This window comes from Ylistrum balloti, unplaced genomic scaffold (assembly GCF_031769215.1).
Source record: "Ylistrum balloti isolate Yb309-2 unplaced genomic scaffold, AGI_CSIRO_Ybal_v1 Utg369680, whole genome shotgun sequence".
Lineage (NCBI taxonomy): Eukaryota > Metazoa > Mollusca > Bivalvia > Pectinida > Pectinidae > Ylistrum > Ylistrum balloti.
The window spans coordinates 1387132-1396602 of NW_026781921.1; the positions used below are offsets into that span (position 1 = coordinate 1387132).

At 31.1% G+C, this 9471-nt stretch overlaps 1 non-coding gene across 1 annotated transcript; it reads left to right on the forward strand.

Annotated features, from left to right (window-relative positions):
- Positions 1-980: 980 nt before the first annotated feature.
- Trnaw-cca (transfer RNA tryptophan (anticodon CCA)) lies at positions 981-1052 on the forward strand. Its single transcript has one exon. It is a non-coding gene; the product is annotated as a tRNA-Trp (tRNA).
- Positions 1053-9471: the final 8419 nt, after the last annotated feature.

Genomic DNA, 9471 nt, shown 5'->3' on the forward strand with positions numbered 1-9471 from the left:
AAACACACACTCTGTCATTATAGTTAGATTTATTACTAGTACAGGATCATCTAACATCCTCTACACCAGACAGAAATATACAATAGCAGAGACATATATAACACATATACGTCTCTGACAACAGTAACAATACATTATATTAATCTATTGTAACAATAGTTCCATTTTTTTTTTTTGCATTTCAGACTTAAATTACATCAGGTAAACCATTTTTTTCGACTGTTTGTGTCAAAAATTTACAAGGAAAAAGAAGCTGTATGGCTTAGTTTAATTTATCGTGTGACCCAACTGTATCTGACTTTAAATTTGCTTTAATATAATATATGCTATATTCACTAGACAAGTCAACTGATAGACCCGTATATGTCAAATACCACAGAGTCTAACCGATAACACATAAACTTGTTTTGCATCATAATTCATGCTTGTTCCCCATTGCTATACGTTAATTTCTTTTCTAACCGTGAATACTTTTCCACGCATAGTTCATAGTACACACGCATACGTTACACTGTCCTATATCCCGGACGATTTTAGGAACGTGTTAATTGGTGGGCGCGGTTACAGGGCCTGTTAGCATAAACGACAAAAGATAAAACGAATGGTGCGATCGACCGAGAAACTTGTTTGTTAAAGTGTAACCTGAATGTTTTGCTATATCTAGCTATAAAATGCTCCACATTATATATAATGCGCTGATATCACGAACTCAGATTTGCCGGAACCGTATGGAGAGTGCCCCGCCCACCTAACTATTTATCCTGTATAATGACCTTTTAATGCTATTTCCGCATTGATTAAGAATATGACGGACTTCTACATAAAGAAACCTTACTGACAGTAATAATTTGAATACATTATTATTATCAATAAATGATATTATCACTTTATAAAATAATTCATGACGAAGACCTATTTAAAGCCATACTGTCATGTACGCTAGTGAACTGATCGAATAAAGATCATGTTTATGTATACAGGACTCCGTGGCGCAACGGTAGCGCGTCTGACTCCAGATCAGAAGGTTGCGTGTTCAAATCACGTCGGGGTCATGGCTCTTTTTTTTATTTTATTTATTTTGTTATTGCAGGTATTGTTCTATGTATCTAATTTAACATCATATTATAGGTCAGGTCATTTTTTTTGTTTATTTTTATTGATGCAGGTATTACCCTATACAATGTAATTCTAACGTAGCAGTGTAATATCACAAGATTTATAATTAACCTTCAGTGTAACATTTTATACCTAAAGTCTAAAAAAAAATATACAAAATTTGTAAAATAAAGTTGGTTCTAGTTTGCCTGGTTCTTCAGAAAAAATTGGGTTTATACAGAAATAGAAAATTTGTATACAGGGGAAAATAATTTATTGCTGTCTACAACACACTAATTATAAAAGACAGCATTATGCTAAAGGAAATGTTTCTACATCACAGTATATGATGATTTACTGCAGAAATTTTATAGTTCTCCAAGTGGAAACAAAACTAAAAGCTATGTACCATACTGTAACCCTTCCACAAGTCTTCTAGTAGTGTCACCAACCTCACATCTTTCTCCAAATCCAAGGTTGAATGTGTGTTTTATCAGGATATCAGGGAAAAGATGGCGTTGATTATAGTGTATAGATTTGTATGTATTTAGACAATATTCTATGTTATTTTTTAACATCATTTTGGAAATATTAGTGTCCAAAATAAATTTAAAAATGAAATATCTTGGACTCCACTATTTTTTAACGACTTAAGCAGGTTATGTTATGGCTGCAATTATGTTGACCCGAAAAAATTAGGTGATTTGAAGACACTCTAGCAAAAATCCTTAGGTTATCTTACCACATACAGGTCAAGATATGTATTCATAAAAGGTATTGGTCATATTCTTTTAAAAGTTTTTAATTTGGGTCTGTTTAAAAAAAAAGTGATTTGTAACATGGAAAATGGTTTTAGGTGATTTACTATCAAGCACTTTGTAGTCCTCCGCAGGAGCAAAATGCTTGTCAGATCAAGACATTTTCTATATTTAGAAGCCATGTGAGAACTTCAGCAAACTCCATTTCTGTAATTGTGATATTCTGATTGGTTTAGAAGATTATCTATACAGTCATATATATAACAACTCAAGTTTTGATCTTGACCATATGAAGACAATTCTGAAATACAAATATTAAAATTCTTTAAATGTAATGTTAAGTTATAGTAAGTTTACATATGTATTGTGAAGATGTACTTCTCTGATGTTTTGACCAGAAGAAAGACATAATTCAATATAAAATGAATTCCAACAATTTTGGAATTTTTTCTTTTCCTATTCTTTTTCACCTATACTAGTACTCACTACTTGAAAACAGGTGATTTATATAACATTTTGAAGAAAACGTTGGAAATCTTGTGAAGATTCAACTTAATTTGCCATGAGTTATCACCACAACCCCAAAATTTCAAATTTGTGAATTCTGACTTGGTGACCACTTTCCCAGATTTTTGGCACCCGAAAGTAAATATTTCAGCTGGTTCTTGACCTTGGAAAAAATTGTCTGTTTGAGTAAAAATTGCAAAAAAAAAAAAAAAAAAAACCCACAGAGATCCCCTCTCTTTTAATCATCAAAAGTATTTTCAAAATTTTTTCAAGAAGATGGTCAAACAAAGGATTTCGTTTTGGTATAGTTTAATTTTTTGGTTGCTATGCAGTCGAAAGTTTGTTAAATCAAATGAAAACTTAGAATTTTCACATTATTTTTTTCTTAATATCATAGCATCACACCCTTGCTTTGTAATGAAAGATTCAAATTTATTTTTATAAAACATTGCCATTGAAATAATGGAAAATGTCTGCTATTTAGGGAAAAAATAAGAACAACATATGGAAATTAAGAGAAAACAATATTGAAGAACCAACACACTATGTCTCAGATTGCGACTAGGTTCCTGAATGGATACCAGAGGTATTCTGTAGAGTTCCTTACAATGTGGTCAACATAATGAGAAAATAAAGGGTTCTCACCATCCAGGAACACTTGTTGTAGTTTTATTTATGGACGAATTCGTCGACATATTTAGACCGCTATGCAGCCACCATCAGGACAAATTTACAGAATATAAAGTATAACTTTGCGGTTATAAAGATAATTGTGACGTAACAATGGACAGTTATAAGGAAATTAATTTTTTCCTGTTACACATATTCTGATGCCTGTATTGGAAAAAGTAGTGCAGCAACACATGTTTTTTTTTCTTCTTCTTTTAATCTAATTTCCAAAAATTGAACCTTTCAAAGAATCGTCATCAGCAAAAAAATGTCAATACTTCTCAGAGGAGTACATCCATAAAACATCGTTTAATTAAAAGAAGAGGTTAACTGGCTGATTTTGAAAAGAAAAAGAAACAATTCACATGATTAAGAAGTTCTTTTAATCATTTTTTTTGCTTTCAAATCAACACAAATCTATCATTTCTACAGACATACTGTTTTCACACAACCATTTTAAAGTTTTAGAATGCTTAATTATCAATACTGCATGTTTAAATCCAAGGGAGCTCACTCTGTTTTACCTCAAGAAATTCACTTTGATATGGTAAGTATGAAAAGATTAAATTAATAGAACATAGTAAGATATCTAAGACCAGATAACACACACCAAAGAAATCTATTCTAATACATATTATGACATACAACCATGACTTAAGGGGCCATCAAAAGGGCAATCTTAATGTTCACAACATGTAAATTTAAATGTCAAGTTCTTCAAACATGATATATAATGTTCATGTGACAGTTATAAGGATTCAAAGCTTGCTCTCAAAACTAAGCACTATGATGTAATAGGTACAACACATAAGATGGGTATATAAACAAATACACATATATATAAAAAATTGTTTTACTATACAAGTTCATGTATATATAGGTATACATAGGTACTTTTTAAAATTCAAACCTATGTTCATATCAGTGAGAGATCTACATTACAAGGTTAATAATAAACCCTCTGATCACCTCTTCCAATATGCCAAGTTAATCTGGCAATAAGCCCATGTCCATTAATAAGCCCGCCTATATTTACTGCTGACCACTGAACTCACCAGCACTTCATTGTCCTGTAATAAGCCCACCCCTGGCTTTGTGTCGGGCCCTGGGCTTATCACTTATAGATACAGGTAGGTAAGGCAGGGAAGACTAATTGGACCCAAGGTTTGTTAGTAGATATGTAGTACAAGACTGTAAACAATATTATATAGTGGAGAGTTGCCTGATCAATATTTTCAGTATAACAAAAAGATACCAGTCTGAAAGCAGTGCCTGTGCATGTTTTATTTAGCTCATCAATCATACACAGAATGGCAGTGACAGTGTTTAGAGCACACAAATTTAATCCAACAGGGTTTTGAAACTATCTGATGTACTTTATCGTACAGTACATAACAGCGCATATATTTAAGCAAATGGAATATCTTTATAATACTTGTAACAAGGAAAGAACAACATATACCACAACAGATGATATTTAGTGTATTGTCTGTTTCTCTAATGCTTATAAAACTACAGTTTAGCAAATTAACAAAGGGCAATAACTCCGATGTTAAATCCGTATGTAAAATCCTAGCTGAAAAATTTCTTAAGGCTCCAGATGTTAGACACCAGATATCTGTCCCTCCAAATGTCTGTCAAATGTCTGGTGTAGGAGCCAAAGGAAATATGACCTAGTGACACACAATAATTCTAAAGTGTTTTCAAATCCATTTCCAAATTACAGATTAAAGGTACGAAATAATTCCTAGTAACAAAGGACAATAACTCTGTAAACGGCAAGATTTCGGTAAATGGTTTTAACACTTGTAAAAGAGAAATTGATGTGAACAAAATGAAACATGTACACAATACTACCTCAGTGTGTTCAGTCAACCAATCAAGCATGGAAACAAACAATCAATATACATACACCATGGCTATCTGTCAATCAAATGATGGTAATCTGAAAATTGATGGACTGCTGGAATCTGATGATCAAATGACCATAGCAGTTTATATATCAATATTCATGACTTATATTAGTTGTAAGGTTTTTTTCTGATCTGTGTATGGTTTAATATTAGCACCTAATGACACCTGTTGTGATTAAAATGGTTTTTAAGTTGATTTAGAATGTCTCATTTGTTTGAGAAGAAATATAGTTAAAATATGTACAGTCAAACCTGTCTATAAAGACCACAAACAGAAAAGTTTTTAAATTTTACCAACCAGTTTAAATATGATTTATACACTGTAAATATCATTTTTTTAAGGGTTAAACTTTTCATAGTTTTAAAGAAATTTCAGGAAAAAATAAAATTTTATTTTATTCAAATGAGCAAAATTTTTTCTAAATAATACATCACTCATGATTTTTTTTCCATCCTCCAAAATATCTGAAAATAGAAACCCTCAAAAAACAATGACTTTTACAGTATCTTAATTAAATATTATGTACAGCAGTAACTAGAAGTGTAACCATTAACATCATATCTTTGATCCACTGACCAAAAGCAGATATAAACACACAACAGCGAGATCTTTTATTCTTTTGAATAAACGGAAATACAAAATACAATTTATACCGTAATTTAATTAAAAAAAATAACATTATCTGAATCTTGGTAATGATATGGATGTTTACCCCAACATACAGGAAAACAACAAGACATGGAATCAAAATTTCAACAAAGTTATCATAGTTTGATACTGTACTTTCGAATCATACAATACTTACTAGTGTAGACTAGAATACAACATGGAATATGTAAAGTCAGCTTATGAATAACAAAGATGAAGAAATCTTAGCAGCAACAAGGTATTTAAGATCCAATTTCCTGGAGACAAGTCTGGAACAATAAATTCTTGAAATAATAATAGGTTTTTCCTCAGAAATCTGTTTTATGAGAAGAGATTTGTAGATATAAAAAAAATCAAGTTGGTTTGAAATGTGGTCATGGTTGATGATTTTGGCATATTTAAATTGAATAAGAATCATATCAATTGTAGCATGCCATAGATAGATACTGAACTAGATTGAACCTCTTCATGATTCTGTTTAAACGGAGCAAGAAAAATAAATACCATGATAAAACCGATACCTAGCTTTATGTTACACACTGTATACAATGTAACAAATTACCAGGGTAGGTTTACAAAAGCAACACAACCATTGGTTACAAACAATTTATTCTTAAAAAAATACAGAAAACATTCCACATTTTGAAATTGCAATTTGATACCAAGCAACATCTATATTTTTAACATCAAACTTATTTCTTTTCCAAAGTTTTGCACTTACTTCTCAAAACTGTATGTTTATTTTTAATTTATCCCAAAAAGCAAAACCATTTCCTTTGACCTGAGTTCGCACTACTTTATCAATATATGTGTCCAGTAATGTTATCTTAACTTTTGATCATTATTTCTTTTATATAAATCAATGTTTGGATAAATCCTGTTTTCTAATGATGAACTGATTTTTTTTTCTTAAAAATCCAGCTGGTTTCCATAACAAATATAGTAATGTAATGAACTGTCACCATGGTAACACATGTCACTTAGATAATTTTAACCCAATATTCTCTCATCCATTTCCTCTGATGAAATCTCTTTCAATTGTTACAAAACCAATAGGGATGTGACAAGCATTTATGTTTACTACATTAAATCGATCTCTTGGTGAAGTCAAAATTTTTGCAGTTTAATTTTATCGAAATCAAAATGTACGAGGACTAGAATTCAGAGCAACAATTTGATGTATATAGTTATATACAAGCATTCACAGATATTTCCGTCTTAACATAAAAAGTCATGATAATTCGTGATTTATGTATAATGATTTGATACATAAGTAAGGAGTCTTTTTATATGTTACATTACTATACTGTTTTGGTCCTTAAACAAAATGATGAACAGATTTTTTGATAAATACAGTGATATCTAACATTTTACAACAAATTTTCAAATCTACTGCACATTCACATTTCAAACAGTGAAACATTTCTGACTTCTATGACACACAACACTCCATGGCAGCATGAGATGGTGTGGTGTGAAACTTTCAGGTTAGTACATCTCTCAGCACAATTTACCCTGTAAATACATCAACATTAAAAGTAAAATAAAGAATGTGTCACATCTATATCTCTATTAATTTTTTTTTTAAAACTATATAAAATCATCATTCCATATGTTTTCTGACAAAAAATTATTGAGCATGATTTTCCACGGGGGAAAAAAGGCAGGAAAAAAAATTATGCAGCCTTTAGTTATATTGGTCTTAAATCGTGGTTTGGTCCCTGATTGTTTTGCATCAGATGAATCAATCATATCATTTTCTTTTTCTTGGTGTTTTTTTCTGGTCCCAGAGTACAACAACTTTGCTATGACATCGACTTATATTTACAAGATTTATAATCATATAAACAAAAGAATGTTACTCTATATTAAACTGGACACACACAAATAGTGTATGGATTTCATAAGCTGCTTGTTGGTGTGGTGTAGCATATCTTTGAGTGTACAGATTTCTAGGGGAATTGTATATTGTTCAAAACACCCACTATCACAGATGGTGATTCAAAGTTGATATCTTAACAACCAGACAAAATCAAATACACAAACCAGTAGTGGTCTTTTTGTCATACTAGATCTAATTTCAAGTTGGTTATATTTTTTTTTCTAGGAACCATACAGGTTTTAGATCAAAGTCTTTCTCACTGGGATGTGTCTTCTCATAACCAGTAAGAAAGCTGGTCTACTTGAGGGTTGACAATATCTTTTATATATCAGAAACTGTACAACGCTTTGGACAAAATTTCCTAAATATACAGAAAAATGGAAAGGTCTTGGTAATATAAAGACTTTTTAACACCAGCTATTTTCCGACATGTATAAATCAGGTCTAGGTGGTTCATAGATACAACCCTATAAAGAATTCATTCTTATCAAGCTATACAGGGGCAACAACTCTACTCTAACTACACAATAATGGTAAATACAGTTATCTTGATTATATAGTTATGTATAAAAGCACAACCTACAAAAATCATTTAAATAATATATATTATCACAGTTTTCAATGTGACCAAAGGACAATGAAAATAAAGCTATGACACCAGTAATCAGACAGGCAGTCTGTGTTCTATTCAGTAGGACTCTGATGTAAGGTGGGATTTTTAGGGCAACAAAGTTATAATTATTTACTTATCATAGGTTTTGCATTTTGTTAAACAGCCTTATGGAATTTCTGAAAATGGGAATGTTATGTATCACATTCTTGTATTTATAGAAGTCTTCAAAATATGTTACCATGACAACTCAAAGATTCAATGAGTACAACAATCTTTATCAACATCTCTGTGATTCTGTCGTAAAGACACTCTATTGTCATTACCCTTTGGTCACTTGTTGGCATGTAGCGGATCCATAAGTTACCAGGGGACAGTCCAACAGCAAGATGGACATATTTCAATTCAAATTCAAAATTTTTTATCATAAATATGTTTTCAGCCGGTGGCCATATTAGGTCAACAAGTTTAATGAGAAGTATGACAATGATTCGGAAAACATGGTTCAAAGGTCATGTTTAAAGACAAGATATGTCTTATCTATGTAACAATGGATCTCATTGGTGATATGTAAATAATTTCAACCAATCAAAATCTCTCTTACTTTACCAACACTGAAGGCATTTTTAAAATTTGACATTACTGTGATTTTTGTTAAATCTAATAACTAATCTGATGAAAGAAATCAACGAAAAACAGTATTTTATGATAAATTACAGAATACATCAAGCAGAATTCTATTACAACAAAAAATGAAAGTACAATTAGCAAAATCAGGAGCAATGGTGTCATGCAGAAGTTAATCAATAATTAATATAAAACAGGGACAAATCAAAGTTGGGGTAGGGGAAAACTTGTATTCTGACATCAACAGGATATATATATAACAGGTTTGTGTTATTTGAATACCAACTCACATCCACATAATTTGATCCTGTAGTGAACCCAAATATCATCATTACTTTTCCTAGATGACTGATGTCCTCTTAGGTTTGGAAGTACCTGGACCACACAGAATATATGATTCACAAAAACTTACTCATTAGATATGAATTGTCATTTAAGGCTATATGGTACCTTTTGTAAACATGTAGGTATGTTTGTATTTATCTCCCCTTAAACAACAATTCATCATTTTTATTCATAATTACCCTTGGGTTCCTTACATCAGTAGAGTATAACTCAATTTACAAAGGAGGTATATATTTTCTGAAGGCAACTTATAGCCTTAACCCCTATTTTGATTTTCCTTAAAATACAGAAATTTATTGAGTATTTTTAAACAAGCATAAAAAAAATTGAGTAACAGCCAACAGATTGCAACTATTTGCAATTACAGTTCATAAGCTTACTCTAGGTTAAATAAGGACACAAATTATTACTGATAC